Here is a 16,448-nt window from a genome sequence, read left to right on the forward strand (position 1 = left end):
TGAAAGCCTGTCATCATCGGGTCTCCACGGCTCTTCAGATTGAAGTCAGAGAAAAGAAGAAAAGATCTGTTCTATCGTCTGTCGGGTGGAAACCTATTATGTCCAAAACTGTTGCTTTTAAGGGACTCAAATTCAAAAGCATGAAAAGTAGCAGATCTACAAACTCAAAAACGTGTCACTTCACGCTGAGTTTCTAGCTTGTAGATCTGCAAATTGTAATGCGTTTGTGTGATGAGGCTGTGGTATGATCAAGCATAGGGTGTTAACGTACGAAAGTAACACAAAAAGTTAGATTACGTTGATAAGAGTTTTCTGCCCGACAGAACAGTGGCGTCAGTTCAGAAAAAGCTAAGGTATGGCAACATGACTGGTGTCCTGCACACGCGCCATGTTGCCATACCTTAGCAACAGGCATGATACATTTATTTTAAGAAGTACATTCTATTTTCCCCCCCGTTTCTACGGTTTCTTGGGCTGGATATGGCAGTCTGGAACAGTTGTTCAAGTGCAGCTAAACTTGGCATGTTAGTAAACGTGCCACAATTAACAATAATGCATTGCACCTGTGCAGCTGACCTGTGGAACCTGGGAATATACCATTCTGTCAAGATGGGGAGAATACAAGTGTGGAGAATATAACTATAACCTTGTTAAAGTGACCATTTTGTAAAATGTTGCATTTGTAGTTATTTTAATGTAATTTAACAACATAATAACCAGCACAGATAGACAAAGAGACATTCATGGATTTAAATGTAAAAGTAACTTTTACTCTCCCCCCTGGACCCAGGGTATGGCAGCTGCATACCCCTGCCATACCCAATTGACTGCGACAGAAACGATTCAGCCACATCACCACGCACCACTCCTCACGTTGTAATGAGAAAAAGAAGAAAGCTTTGCGTGGATCTAATCTATAATGTCTCAGTCGACAGGTGCTCCTTAGCGGGACAGGTGGTTAGACGTCATAACAAAGAGTGTCTTTAGCGGGACAGGTGGGGAGACGTCAACACAAAGATCCAAGGAGTTGTTCTTGCCTTGGATCTCGTCGTCTCGCTCAAAGAAACAAATAATTACACTTAATATCTTCACCTGAAGACGGAGTGCCTTTGTTTGCTTTTGTTTTGGTTTTCTGCACCAGTGTTTTCCACAGGGGGGGGGGGGGGGGGGGGGTGCTTATCTCTTTGGAGGTCGTCCAACGTCTTAAAGGTGTTGCACAAAATCCTCCTAAGCGAGCTTTCACCCGCGGTACGTTCTCTGTGTGATGATGGCAGTCCAACTTGTCACACACCGTCTATCGTCATTTAACCGCTGATGTTGGGTACAGTACGCGTGTATCAAAACAACATCCCGCTTCCAGCAGTGGGAGCTTGTGATTGGCTAAACCGGAGGTAGGGAGCGCTCTGTTGTGTTCGCCTGGACCGCGCAGAGGTGCCGAGAGCTCACTGGTGTATAGGTTATTATAGGTAATATAATAGGCCTATACATGCGATGTTTCATAACATATAACACAAGAAATAATCATAACCCATTATAAAAAATCTATATTTATAAGGTCAAGTATTCTACTTAATAATTGGGACTTACAAGAACCATTATCATAGTTATAATAGACCTACATTTACAGTAGTTTAGGCATTTTGGTTTGATAAGGTTGTGGGCAGAACAATTTGTCCTTGTTATTTGACTACACTTCATAGTGAATTAGTGATTATAATAAATAGCCTATGTCATGATTGTTGTTATAACTAGATCAGATTGTGTATAATATAACGCCGGTGCGCCTCCGTCATCTCCACCGAAAACAAACGCTCTGCCCTTGTTCCATTGTTGGAACCGGGATGTTGTTTTGATACACGCGTACAGTACAGTACTTCGTACAGTACCTCAAAGTATCAATATCCTATTGTAGAAATATTCTGTTACAAGTTACAAGTCCGGTATTCAAAACGTACTAGTAAAAGTAAAAGTAAAAACGTATTGGCATCAAAATATGGTTAAAATTACCAAAAGTAAAAGTACTCATTATGCAGAAGGTCCCATGTATGTCACAAGTTTTCAAATGTATAAAAGTCCTTAGAAAATAGCAGATCTATAAGCTGTTTTTGTGTGTTTTTTTCCCATAAATTAACGCCCTACACGACACATCGCATGGTGACACGTTGTGAGCTTGTACATCATGTGAGCTTGGATGCGTTGTGAGCTGCACACACACACACACGCACGCACGCACGCACGCACGCACGCACACACACACACACACACACACAAGTATGTGCGCGCGTTTTGTGTGTGTTCAAGGACATAAAGTGCCTTCCCCCGTAGGGGATTTCAAATCAAGCAAGACTCCTCCTTGCATAACGTTGTTATGAGCTTCAGATCGCTCAGAAGAAGATTTAATACGGCCTGCAGCCACGTGATGTGTGCAAATAAAACAACGATGGAGAGTGATGAGTTCTGTTGATGCACTGAAAAACTCTGCCATTGTTGGACATAATGTGTTTTTAATTGCTGTGCAAGGAAAGCACTTTGAGCTGTATTTCATGTCATGAAAGGTGCTATACTGTAGTGTACATGTAACGTTTACTATTATTATAACCATTGCACGCTGCGTTGATGACATGATGGCACCTTGGGCCATGCTGGGGAAAAATGTGACCCACTTTTTTTTTTCATGCCTGGTATGTTATGTATTGTGTATTACTATTTTGTGCTTTAAAGTTGTACTATGTAACTTTTTTTATAAAACAAATCTTAAAATTCTCCTAACTATTAAATCACAAAAGTTTTAGAAGATCCGCGCCGTGAATTTCAGCCTGTAAAGCCTTCTCTGTATGTAAACTGAGATCCTTGCCGTGGACCGGATCTCGCGCCAAAATTGCGTCATCACACTACCGGCCAATCACAGCGAGGGTTATACAACTGCCGGCCAATCACAGCGCATCTTGAAGTGGGGTCGCTATGGCAGCCATATTTGTTGTCGCCCGTTTGTACCATCCCTTCTCTAGGTAATTTCGCCTACCAGGCAGGGTGAAGGAGTCCGTATCTCTGGAATTACTGAACGCACAGGAACAAGGGACCCCTTAAAAGATAGATCTCAGCGAGGTGGAGGCAGACGCGGGGGTCTGAAGGTACGAAAAACGTCCGAAAGACGCGGACGCGACCGCGGTTTGCTATAGGGCTAATGACCACTAGTTGGGCATCTTACACAGTATGGCTTTAACTATTGAAAAATAGCAGATATACAAGCTCACAGCGCGGCACCGAGTGCCGCGCTGCGAGCTTGTAGATCTGCTATTTTTGAAATATTGTGAAAATTTGAATTTTGACCCGATTCTATAAGTGTCTTTTGAATACGTTTAAGATTTTTTGAAAAACCCTATGTTTCTGTGTCAGCAATCTGGCCAGCCATCGTCAAAGAAAAGGTTTTCACTTAACTGGAGCCCAGTTAGTCTGTTCTTGAGAGACTTCTATTCTATGTCAGTGGTTCTCAAACCTTTTCATGTGAAGGACCCCCAAAATGATATTCATTTGGCCACGGACCCCCATCTCAAAATATTTAGTTCCAGGGACCACCCCCAGATGCAAAATTTGAGTTACAAACGTTCGCTTTGAAAATACATATGTTCAAAGATTTAGCATTGCACACATTTTCACGACTTTTTCCAAAAATAGCAGATCTACAAGCTCGCAGCGCAGCACTCGGTGCCGCGCTGTGAGCTTGTATATCTGCTATTTTTCACTGGTTAAAGCATTCAATAATTCTAGGCCCTAAATGGGTTAATAACGCATAGCAGCAGAAAGAAACAGATGCATTTCTGACACATCTGTGAGTGTGAAGTCTGGTCTAGAATTTCAATCAGATAAACTCACACTCAACGGATTGAAAACATTCATTTATAAAAATGTAAATGCAATGTGTGTGTGAATATCATTTGATCTTGGTTGTTCAGGCTCTGCCATAGATTATAGTCCTTGCACAGCACATTAGAAGACGACCATTTAGAACATACATGGGCAACAGGCGGCCCGGGGGCCACATGTGGCCCCCACCTTCACTTAATGTGGCCCTCAGCTGTTATAATTCCAAACATGTCCCACTTTAATGACTTGAGTCTATATTAGTAGTTGAGTGACTAGTATAGTAGTATTACAACGATAGTCTTTTTTATTTACTAATGACTAGTATAGTAGTATTAAAATGTTATTATTTTTCATGTCCAATGTTTTTGTATTAAAGTTCATAAAGTTAACATAAGTATTATAACTAAATGTATTTGAAATGTAATCAAAATGTTACATTTCAGGATTCAAATCCAAAAAAATAACAAAAGATCTACAAGCTCAAAACGCTTAAACAGACCTCCAAACTGGTCAACTGCTTGACACATGTACTGTACACACATTATACACAGGGACGTGCTGGCCATTGGGAAAAGCGGGACAACTCGTGAACGGCCGGTTCATTCCCGGCCGGTCCAGGCCGGCCATTATGAAAAAATTAAAAATAAAATGTCGGCCTTCGTTCCATTTTGGGGGCTGGGCGGCCAACAAAGTAAATCGTCACTGTTGGGCAGAAACCTTGTATATCTCCAAGTTTCAAATGTATAAATCTTTTCCCAAAGCAAAGCCCTCCTTCATCATACAAGGCTGTTGCACAAAAGTAGTGAAAACAGCCGATCTACAAGCACACAACGCCTCGCGGTGCGAGGTGTTGTGTGCTTGTAGATCGGCTGTTTTCACTAGTTTAAATCATTTTTAAAATGATAAATACAAAACAAACGGTTTTGGACATACAAGGTTTCCACCCGACAACGACAAAATATAACTCATGTAATTGGCCCACTGGCTTGTCACTTGTCATGATCTGAAATGGCAAATCTTTATGTAGCAGCAGTGCTATAGAGAGAGATCTCTCTCTATAGCGCGCAATGAGGGCCTCTCCAACTCTTTTTCTCAGGCTGAATAAGGGGCCCAGCATGTCCCTGATTATACATCACCCACATACAGTATATGCAGTATGTCAAACTCAAGGCCCAGGGGCCCGCGGGATGATATTTAAATACTATTAAAACTGGCCCACTGGCCACTGGTATATTAATATTGCACATGCAATGCCTTGGATTCGAACCAAGGTCTCCCGCATCTTACCAACATCTTACCCATCAGTCCAAAGGGATATCCCTATGGACTGGGGGAGATATTAGACTTTTGATGCCATCAGGTTGAGGCAATGAGTCACTCTGTTACACACACGTGCATTGCGTGCACACACAGTGCATTGTCGAGAGCCTGTGACCGCAAGCCCGCATTTAAATAAACATTGAACCAGTCCGGCCCTCGACTTGTACCATTTTTTAAATTTTGGCCCCCTTTGCATTTGAGTTTGACATCCCTGCAGTATGTAAACCCCTGGTATCCTGAACTAGTCATCGCTGTTAGGACATCATGCATGTCACACTGATGTTTCGTCAACCTACCCTGCACTAGGCAGAATAACACCTGCCCTCCAGCAGGTTGCAGTGTCCTCACAGCAACCCTCCCCCAAACAGAAGAAAGTGTCAGTGACCAACTGTGCAACAGAGCTTATCTATGAACCACTGGCATATCTTTAACTGAGTGTACTTTAGCTTGACTGCGTCTGGGTTGTTGTTTATGAAGGCAATGGGGCAGGTGTATGGGCACTGGTTGATACCAACTAACTACCAGTCAAAAACTACCAAAAACTAGTCTCTGTCCAAAACTCAAATTCAAAAGTAGCAGATCTACACGTTTTCGAGCTTGTACATCTGCTATACTTTTGATGCTTTCGTGTGATGCTGTACTATGATGGACTAGGGTGATAATCTACGAAAGCGTGGAATTTCTTCCTCGGCCTATAGTGGAAATGTGCCCTGCAAAATGTCACAGAAATCGCACTCTGTATTCATGATTTGAGGCATTTGGTTAAAAATCGTCAAAAGTAACAGTTTATTTGTACTTGTCAGCTTTCCACTCGACAGAGGACCATGTTCTATTTTCACTACACAGGTGTGACTTCAGATTGAGGACTTGCCCATGCAGTGTTATGGTGTGACTTCAGATTGAGGACTTGCCCATGCAGCAGTTGGTGTGACTTCAGATTGAGGACTTGCCCATGCAGCAGTTGGTGTGACTTCAGATTGAGGACTTGCCCATGCAGCAGTTGGTGTGACTTCAGATTGAGGACTTGCCCATGCAGCAGTTGGTGTGACTTCAGATTGGGGACTTGCCCATGCAGCAGTTGGTGTGACTTCAGATTGGGGACTTGCCCATGCAGCAGTTGGTGTGGCTTTGGTCTCACATAGTTTGTAAACCACTGGCTGAGCGGATGTTCAAAAACACTCTTATTATTCTGAGATGCTTTTAGTGGCCCACAGACCTCACAGACCACATGCTCTCTGTTAGTCACCATGCAGGCCAGAGTTCAGGGGCGTCAATTGGGTATGGCAGGGGTATGAAGCTGCCATACCCTGGGTCCAGGGGGGGAAGATAAAAGCTACTTTTAAATATAAATCCATGAATGTCTCTTTGTCTAATCTGCGCTGGTATGTTGTTAAATCACAGTAAAATAACTACAAATGCAGAATTTAACATAATGGTCACTTTAACAAGGTATTATAATTATATTCTCCACACTTGTATTCTCCCCAGCTTGACAAAATGGTATATTCCCAGATTCCGCAGGTCAGCTGCACAGGTGCAATGCATTATTGTTAATTGTGGCACGTTTACTAACATGCCAAGTTTAGCTGCACTTGAACAACCATTCCAGGCTGCCATATCCAGCCCAAGAAACTGTAGAAACCTGTGTAAAAAACTGACAAAACTCTTTTTTTTTCCTTTCAGACATTGTGAAAATAGCCGATCTACATGCTCACAACGCCTCACAGCGCGAGGCGTTGTGAGCATGTAGATCTGCTATTTTCACAATAGAACCGTGTTATCCAAAATGTAATGCCTCTTTTCCATGAGGACTCCCAACTTTGCCATACCCTGGCTTTTGCTGAACTGACGCCATTGCCTGAGTTCAAATCCCACTCCCGTCACGTATCACATCACGTCTCCTTTCTCGCTGTCTCTCTGCCCAGGGGCGTCGCACCAAATTCTGGGCCCTGGGTACAAGGATTCACTGTGGGCCCCCCATGAATGTTAACTATTGAAAAATAGCAGATATACAAGCTCACAGCGCGGCACCGAGTGCCGCGCTGCGAGCTTGTAGATCTGCTATTTTTGAAAAATCGTGAAAATGTGTGCCAAGAAACTTAGTTTCCATGTCAGTGATGCTCAAACTTTTTCATGTGAAGGACCCCCCCATCTCAAAACATTTAATTCCAGGGACCCCCCGGAAGCAAAATTTGAGTTACAAATGTTTACTTAAAAAATACAAATATTCAAAGATTTGCACACATTTTCACGACTTTTCAAAAATAGCAGATCTACAAGCTCGCAGCACGGCACTCGGTGCCGCGCTGTGAGCTTGTATATCTGCTATTTTTCAATAGCTAAAGTTACTAGGGCCCCTCCACCTTGGGCCCTAGTAACTCAGTCCCACTTTCCTACCCCTTGTGACGCCCCTGTCTCTGCCCTCTCCTATATCTGATAAAACAGCAGAAATGACTGTATTATTATCATCCCCTTCCCCCCAAGAAGAACTGCCCTATTCTCAGCTTTCTCCTACTTAATATGGATTTTCCTAGTGGAAATGCATGCCATGCTGACATCACATGTTGCTGCGTAGCCCATGGAAGGTTTTATTTCCTATCCTGTGTCGTGTAGAAACCTCATAATGTCCAAAACAACTACACTCTTACTTTTCAGGATTCACATTCAAAAAAGTGCAAAAGCAGGCAGATCTACAAGCTCAATACGCCTGGCCTGGCGTCACGTTTCTAGCTTGTAGATCTGCTCCTTTAGACGATTTTGTGTGATGCTGTAGTGTGGTCAAGAAGGGAGATAATTTAATACGGGAAAAGAAAATACAACATGTTAAAATATAGACATAAGAGGTTAGTTTCTGACAGCAGCGCTATGGAAAGCATGTCGATATCAATGTTGAAATGAACGTCACAAGAAACATGTCATAACCCTCCCTGACATAACCAACCCATTAACATTTATTTGGATTCCATTTGTTAGGGGGGAGGGAGGGAGAGGGTTGGCAAATAGCATGGGTTTGCCCTTTGGCCCACAGTTGGTTAAGGCCACTTTCACACATATTATACCAGAAATAAATATTATTATTCTAGGACTGCTTGCAGCCCTCAGCCAGACGCGCTGACCGCCATCTGACAGTAAAACACACCCAGGTATTTCCTGCTCTGTGATCGTTGCTCAATCCCCTGCAGTCACCATGCAGTCACCATGCAGCCAGGGGCGTCAGTTGGGTATGGCAGGGGTATGCAGCTGCCATACCCTGGGGAAAATAAAAGTTACTTTTAAATCCATGAACGTCTCTTTGTCTATCTGTGCTGGTTATTATGTTGTTAAATTACAGTAAAATAAAGTTCAAAATGTAACAAAATGGTCACTTTAACAAGGTATCATAATTATATTCTCCACACTTGTATTCTCCCCATCTTGACAAAATGGTTTATATTCCCAGGTTCCGCAGGTCAGCTGCACAGGTGCAATGCATTATTGTTAATTGTGGCACGTTTACTAACATGCCAAGTTTAGCTGCACTTGAACAACCGTTCCAGGCTGCCATATCCAGCCCAAGAAACCGTAGAAACGGGGGAAAAAATAAAATGTACTTCTTAAAATAAATGTATCATGCCTCTTGCTGAGGTATGGCAACATGACTGGTGTCTTGCGTGTGTGCAAAACACCAGTCATGTTGCCATACCTTAGCTTTTTCTGAACTGACACCACTGCATGCAGTTCTCTGCCTGATGGATGCCTTCAACCTTCTGTCCTGAAACCACAAGTATGACTTATGAGCACGTGCTGCTGCCTTACTACACACACACACACACACACACACACACACACACACACACACACGCGCACGCACGCACACACACGCACGCACGCACGCACGCACGCACGCACGCACACACGCGCACACACACACACACACACACGTACATGATGTTCACTACACTGACCCCGTGAGGAAGTATGATCAACCCACCATCTTACAAAGGAGAAGTGTTCAGATATAGTTGGTCAATATATAAATACCAATATCACGCAACATCCGGGCCGATCTGCCACGGACCATCTGAATGAATCACACACGAGGGGCCTTGATAAATAAGAAATTCAAACTAAATAAAGATAAAAGAAATAGAACTTCTACTAAAAGAATATGGAATCCGGAGGTAATGAGGTAGTCGTTCCTTGCAGCTTTATTCAGAGAAGCATCAAAAACATAGTCCAGGAATGGCAAGTATAGAATCAAGTAGAGAGGACCTAAGGTCCTAAAAGCACTGACCTAACCTCACGGCAGGCCAGGCTCAAACTCAGTTCCAACATCAAGAATAAAGTGACTTTAAATACAGTTTCAATACACAAAGTCATGGCCTACTCAGACAGACAAATGGTTTAAACAGGACGTTGATCGAAGGACACAGGAAGACAACAATAGATTAAGAGAAGTTTACATCTAGGTGTGACATCCTCAGGCCAGTCACAGCAGATTGCAGAGTGACAGATGGTCTGGAGGCGACAACCTTTTAGTTTTTAAGTTCACCTTGATATTAAACAAACTATTACATGTTTAAACAAAGACAGAGAGCCAAAGGCTACAGTTCAACCAATGACACTCAAATGCTTCAAATGACAATGTGTTAAATTAAATTTCTGGATCTTGGGTTCCTGCAAGCCAAAAGGGTTATCGCCCTTTCATGGAAAAAGTCAGGAAAACCTAGCATCGCTCAGTGGTTTAAGGAATTGTCTTTCTGCCTTCCATTAGAAAGGATCACATACACTCTCAAGAACAAACAAGAGCTATTTGAGAAAATATGGGGGAATTTTATCCAGTATGTCAAGGGCAATGATCTCTTGTACTTAATGGAGGAACCAGGTGTGGGGTAGCTGCATTCCCTCTGCGGTCGTTTGTCCGGCCTTGTGGCGTGGCACTCTGGGTGTAAATAGTGTAAATAGTATATGTGCTCTTTGTATCAGAATTATTTAGTATTCTTATGTGTCGTGTTAGTGTCAGTTTTTTTGGTTGTTCTTTTTGTGTGTTGTTGTATTTTCTTTTTTTGCCTGTTTTGTCTGTATGTGATCTTTTATTGTCTTGTATTATGTTGTTTTGTATGTCTGTAAAAAAAAAAAAAAAGAATAAACATATTGTTTAAAAAAAATGACAATGTGTCAAACAGGGGTTTGACATTCCACACTTTTTGGCTGTAATTTGGCTGTTCCAAAATGTAAAGCGGACTTGAGCCATGTGGGACAGCGAGCGATGCGTTGATTGAGGTGCTTCTAGAGAGGCTAACATGTCCTTAGGTCGAACACCCTTTGGTCCGACCACCAAAACCTAACTTTAACCCTAACCCTAATCTCAGTAAAACTATCCCTAAACCTAACCTTAACCCTAACCTCAGTTAGTAAAACTATATGCCTAAACCTAACCCCAACCTCAGTAACCGTGACACGGGTGAGTAGCTAACCTGCTGATGTTGGTGAGTAGCTAGCTAAGCTGCCGATGGTGTTGGACCCAACGGGAGGTCGACCTATGGGGCAGTCCCCCCCTAGAAAGTGCATCTCCAAAAGCGTTTTCTCTTCTGCCACAAAATGCACAAAAGTTGAACCTTATGTTGTAGAAACTCTACTTGCAGCTTCCTCGTGTTCCGAAAGCACAGCTGACACAGCTCTGGGTAGGCACACCCGTCCTGGTGAAGACTCCAATGGAGCATCCTTTCCTAGTTTATTTATTGTACCTTGGAGCTAGGATTAAGCAAGCTGATGTCACCACCACAGAATATGATAATGTAAATAAATAAAGCTCCTACGGACCACCCGTAATGGGTAGAAGATGCAGATCACACGTAAACACACAGATGTGTTTGTTAATTCAAGGCACATGGAACAGAAAGGGACTCTGCTGCGCAGGAAATTCCATAATGACAATGTCTGGCAATCAAATAAACCTTGATCTAAGCAGCCTGCATGACACTGATGAGTTAACAATGCAATGATTCCCTCATCTCTCTCTCTGTCTCTGTCTGTCTCTCTCTGTCTCTGTCTCTCTGTCTCTCTCTCTCTCTGTCTCAGACAGGGAGACCCTATAGACGTATTAATACTTAATACTATAGAGTATTTTGTCCACAATTCCAAGCTGTATCGATGTTGGTACCAATAGGAGAGACGGCAGGCAAACGTTGATCAAAATAACAACTCTTCTACATTCTGAGCGTAAAATTAAACCATTTGGTTTCATTCAACCCATCAATTTTCACATGCCTTCTAGCGCCACCATGAGGCCGATTCTTGCAAAACACATTTTTGGACACTACTCCTACAGATTTTGCCCTAAAATCACGCAAATCGGTAAACAACATGTCTACACTCAAGGCATCAACATGGATCTCTCCCATATGGCGCCACCATCAGGCAGATTTTTTCAAACACTTTTTTGGACACTGCTCCTACACTTTTTGTTCTAAAATCATGCTGTGACCTCACGGTCGCTTATCTCCCGAATAGGGAGTCTTACTGGTTTTACACACTCAAGAGTTAAAGATCTATAAGGGTCCATTTGGTTACCAACTCTCCATCATTTAGCTGGGGACCACCTGGAACCCCTTCAAGGACCACTGGTTGAGAACGATGGTCTAAACCACATGCTATCTATAAAACGTTCTGTACATTTGCGCCGTGCGTCTGCATATATATTGCCGGTTGAATTGGATTGTGGATCAAGATGACAAGGAGATGAAAGCGCGTTCATTATTTGGAGCACAGATGGCAGGAACTTCACTCACAAAGGGTTTCAACAGGATCAGTGAATAACGGCATTGGCACCGACTCTCTGCCGGTACAAATGTTAAACGTTTATATAGTTTCTCCAAAGAACTCCGCAATGTGCATCAAATTCAGCCATCACATTCACACACAGTCAAATAAACAAGCAGGGGGGGGGAAAAACTACAATGCAGGCATAGAAACACATGTCCGTTTAACAGTGATCACAGTTCTGGCCTGCCTTGGGCCACGGTTTCAGATGTGTCTTTTAACCCATTTCAGAACGGGTACACATTATTGTGTATCATTATTTTATGCTTTAACTATTGAAAAATAGCAGATATACAAGCTCACAGCGCGGCACCGAGTGCCGCGCTGCGAGCTTGTAGATCTGCTATTTTTGAAAAATCGTGAAAATTTGAATTTTGACCAGATTCTATAAGTGTCTTTTGAATCCTTCTAAGGTTTTTTGAAAAACCCATGTTTCTATGTCAGCAATCTGGCGCAGCCATCGTCAAAGAAAAGGTCCTTTTCACTTAACTGGAGCTCAGTTAGTCTGTCTCTTGAGAGACTACTATGTCAGTGGTTCTCAAACCTTTTCATGTGAAGGACCCCCAAAATTATATGTATTTGGCCACGGACCCCCATTCAACATATTTAGTTCCAGGGACCACCCAGAAGCAAAATTTGAGTTACAAACGTTCGCTTTGAAAATACATAATATTCAAAGATTTGCACACATTTCTACGTAACTTTTTCAAAAATATCAGATCTACAAGCTCGCAGCGCGGCACCGAGTGCCGCGCTGTGAGCTTGTATATCTGCTATTTTTCACTGGTTAAAGCATTCAATAATTCTAGGCCCTAAATGGGTTAAAGCACTGTCTACATCCAACATTTACTTTGCTTTGCTGACACCACATTTTGTCCAAATGTGGTGTCTATAATAATACTACAGTCCATAGCCGGGATGCGCTGCTCACACAAACTATATGCAGAGGCAGAACTTGTAGACCGCAAGTTGGCACTACACGTCCCATATAGCCCTGTGGCAGGAACATGCAAATAAACAGCTTAAATTTGGTAAAACACGTCAATTTGAGGAGAGATTGCACGAGAAAGGCCACGTAACGATATCCTCTCTGACGGGTGAAAACCTGACAGAAACCTGTCCAAAACGGTTTCCTTTTCACGATTCAAAAAGAGCAAAAGCAGCAGATCTACAAGCTCAACATGCGTCGCTTCGCGCTGTGTTTCGAGCTTGCAGATCTGCTACTTTTGATGCTTGTGTGTGAATTTAAGAAAAAAAAAACGTTAAAGGTGATACACCATGAAATTTCACTTTTCCTATTTTAAAACCTTTTTTTGGGGTCCCACTAGCACCTTCTATCCTCACAAAGTCCCACTTCTGACCGTTGCGTCTTTCTCTGGTTTTGAGAAGGCGAAGGTTAAAAGTATCCCACGGGTTCTCAAAACAGGCTATCCAGATTTGCTGCCGATTGTGACGTCATCATCGGCCTTTTTTGAAGAAAAAAAAAGTTTTTTTTCAAAAGATTTTTTTTTTGCATATTATAACCACATCCGGTGGTCTATTAGAGTAATGTTAACTCCATAGACACATACTGTAGAATACAGGAAAAAGTACAAAACTATGGCACCACCTCTTTAAAACAAAACAAGGTATTAAAGCAGTTAGAGAAGAAAAGGCCTGTACAAATGATACATTGTATTCAATTTTAATGCATTTGTTTAAACTCTGAAGAAGAAACATAGAAACATATATTGGCCTGTATTTGATTCTGTAGCACACAGTCTATACGGTAATAATCTATTACTATAGATTAATTAGTATAGATTAATAATGTATGCTGGATACAGGTTATTTTATTTGAATGGAACTTTCTAATTTTCCATTGACACACAGTAGCACAAAAGGAAGCATTCATGTGTTGGATTTACTGTGTACTGTTTGAATTTAATCCCGCTGTAAATCTGCAATCACTGTACACATTTAAACAATAAGTTTGTTTAACGTGAGTCTGACTGTGACACACCTGATAACTAAAGATAGGACAAGGAGGCCACACTGTTATGAAACTCGGGGAACTCAACATGTCCTCGTTATAACAGTTTCTCTCAGGAATGCATTAATCACGTAAGATTTCGAATATGAATTCCGTGTGATAAATGAGTTTAGGGAAGTTCCCCCAAACCACACATAACAGTTTCATAACGCTACAGTTGAAGCCATCTTGTCCACCGTTATAGTTATCAGTAAAGAATGACTGTGTGCATCGAGAGGACGTTAAGCTGCCACACACATTACAGTGTGCAGGATGTTAAGCTGCCACACACATTACAGTGTGCAGGATGTTAAGCTGCCACACACATTACAGTGTGCAGGATGTTAAGCTGCCACACACATTACAGTGTGCAGGATGTTAAGCTGCCACACACATTACAGTGTGCAGGGTCAGGATGTTAAGCTGCCACACACATTACAGTGTGCAGGATGTTAAGCTGCCACACACATTACAGTGTGCAGGATGTTAAGCTGCCACACACATTACAGTGTGCAGGACGTTAAGCTGCCACACACATTACAGTGTGCAGGACGTTAAGCTGCCACACACATTACAGTGTGCTGGATGTTAAGCTGCCACACACATTACAGTGTGCAGGATGTTAAGCTGCCACTCACATTACAGTGTGCAGGATGTTAAGCTGCCACACACATTACAGTGTGCAGGATGTTAAGCTGCCACACACATTACAGTGTGCAGGACGTTAAGCTGCCACACACATTACAGTGTGCTGGACGTTAAGCTGCCACACACATTACAGTGTGCAGGATGTTAAGCTGCCACACACATTACAGTGTGCAGGATGTTAAGCTGCCACACACATTACAGTGTGCAGGATGTTAAGCTGCCACTCACTACAGTGTGCAGGATGTTAAGCTGCCACACACATTACAGTGTGCAGGATGTTAAGCTGCCACACACATTACAGTGTGCAGGATGTTAAGCTGCCACACACATTACAGTGTGCAGGATGTTAAGCTGCCACACACATTACAGTGTGCAGGATGTTAAGCTGCCACACACATTACAGTGTGCAGGACGTTAAGCTGCCACACACATTACAGTGTGCAGGACGTTAAGCTGCCACACACATTACAGTGTGCAGGACGTTAAGCTGCCACACACATTACTGTGTGCAGGATGTTAAGCTGCCACACACATTACAGTGTGCAGGATGTTAAGCTGCCACACACATTACAGTGTGCAGGACGTTAAGCTGCCACACACATTACAGTGTGCAGGATGTTAAGCTGCCACACACATTACAGTGTGCAGGATGTTAAGCTGCCACACACATTACAGTGTGCAGGATGTTAAGCTGCCACACACATTACAGTGTGCAGGATGTTAAGCTGCCACACACATTACAGTGTGCTGTTCAGTGGCGAGGCCAGGCACGTCACACCAAACTCTGGGCCCTGGGTACAAGGAGTCACTGCGGGCCCCCCCATGAATGTTAACTATTGAAAAATAGCAGATCTACAAGCTCACAGCGCGGCACCGAGTGCCGCGCTGCGAGCTTGTAGATCTGCTATTTTTTGAAAAATCAAACCTCGGTTCGAAGTGAAGCGGTGAATTTTTATTCTATGTGTACTAGAGCTTTGAAATCGAAATTGAATGAATTAATGATTTTGTCTGGAGGTCCAAATTGTCATGTGAAGCTTGACCAATCCTCAATTCTGCATGCATGGGACATGTACGGGACATGTACGGGACATGTACGGGACAGACATTCTCACTCCTTGAGAATCTATGGGAATCCTCAAAAAACAGGTACGGGACAGACAAAGCCACTCCTTGGAAGCGGCTTTCACCGCTTCAACAATTGTGAAAATGTGTGCAAGAAAAGTATGTTTCCATGTCAGTGGTGCTCAAACGTTTCCATGTCAAGGACCCCCGAGATGATATGTATTTGGCCACGCCCCCCCCCCCCCCATCTCAAAATATTTAGTTCCAGGGACCCCCTCAGAAGCAAAATTTGAGTTACAAATGTTCGCTTAAAAAAATACATATATTCAAAGATTTGCACACATTTTCACGACTTTTCAAAAATCTACAAGCTCGCAGCGCGGCACTCGGTGCCGCGCTGCGAGCTTGTATATCTGCTATTTTTCAATAGCTAAAGTTACTAGGGCCCCCTCCACCTTGGGCCCTAGTAACTCAGTCCCACTTTCTCCCCCTTGTGACGCCCATGGGTGAGGCTGGCTGCTGGCTGGCTGCATGCATGTTGACTAGTGTGGTGAGTTGAGGGCCCTGCGCTTCCCCTGGCCAAGCGGAAATAGTGATCTTTAAATACTTGTGACTTCTACGTTCCAAAGAGTTCCACAGGAACAGCTGGTGCAAAACAGCGATTCGTTGCTTTACGCCTAGTAGAGCTTATGTTTAGTGGTGACATTATGCAGCGAGAGCTGTGATTCTGAGGGGACATACG

Source organism: Nannobrachium achirus (assembly GCF_963921795.1).
Source record: "Nannobrachium achirus genome assembly, chromosome: 2".
Lineage (NCBI taxonomy): Eukaryota > Metazoa > Chordata > Actinopteri > Myctophiformes > Myctophidae > Nannobrachium > Nannobrachium achirus.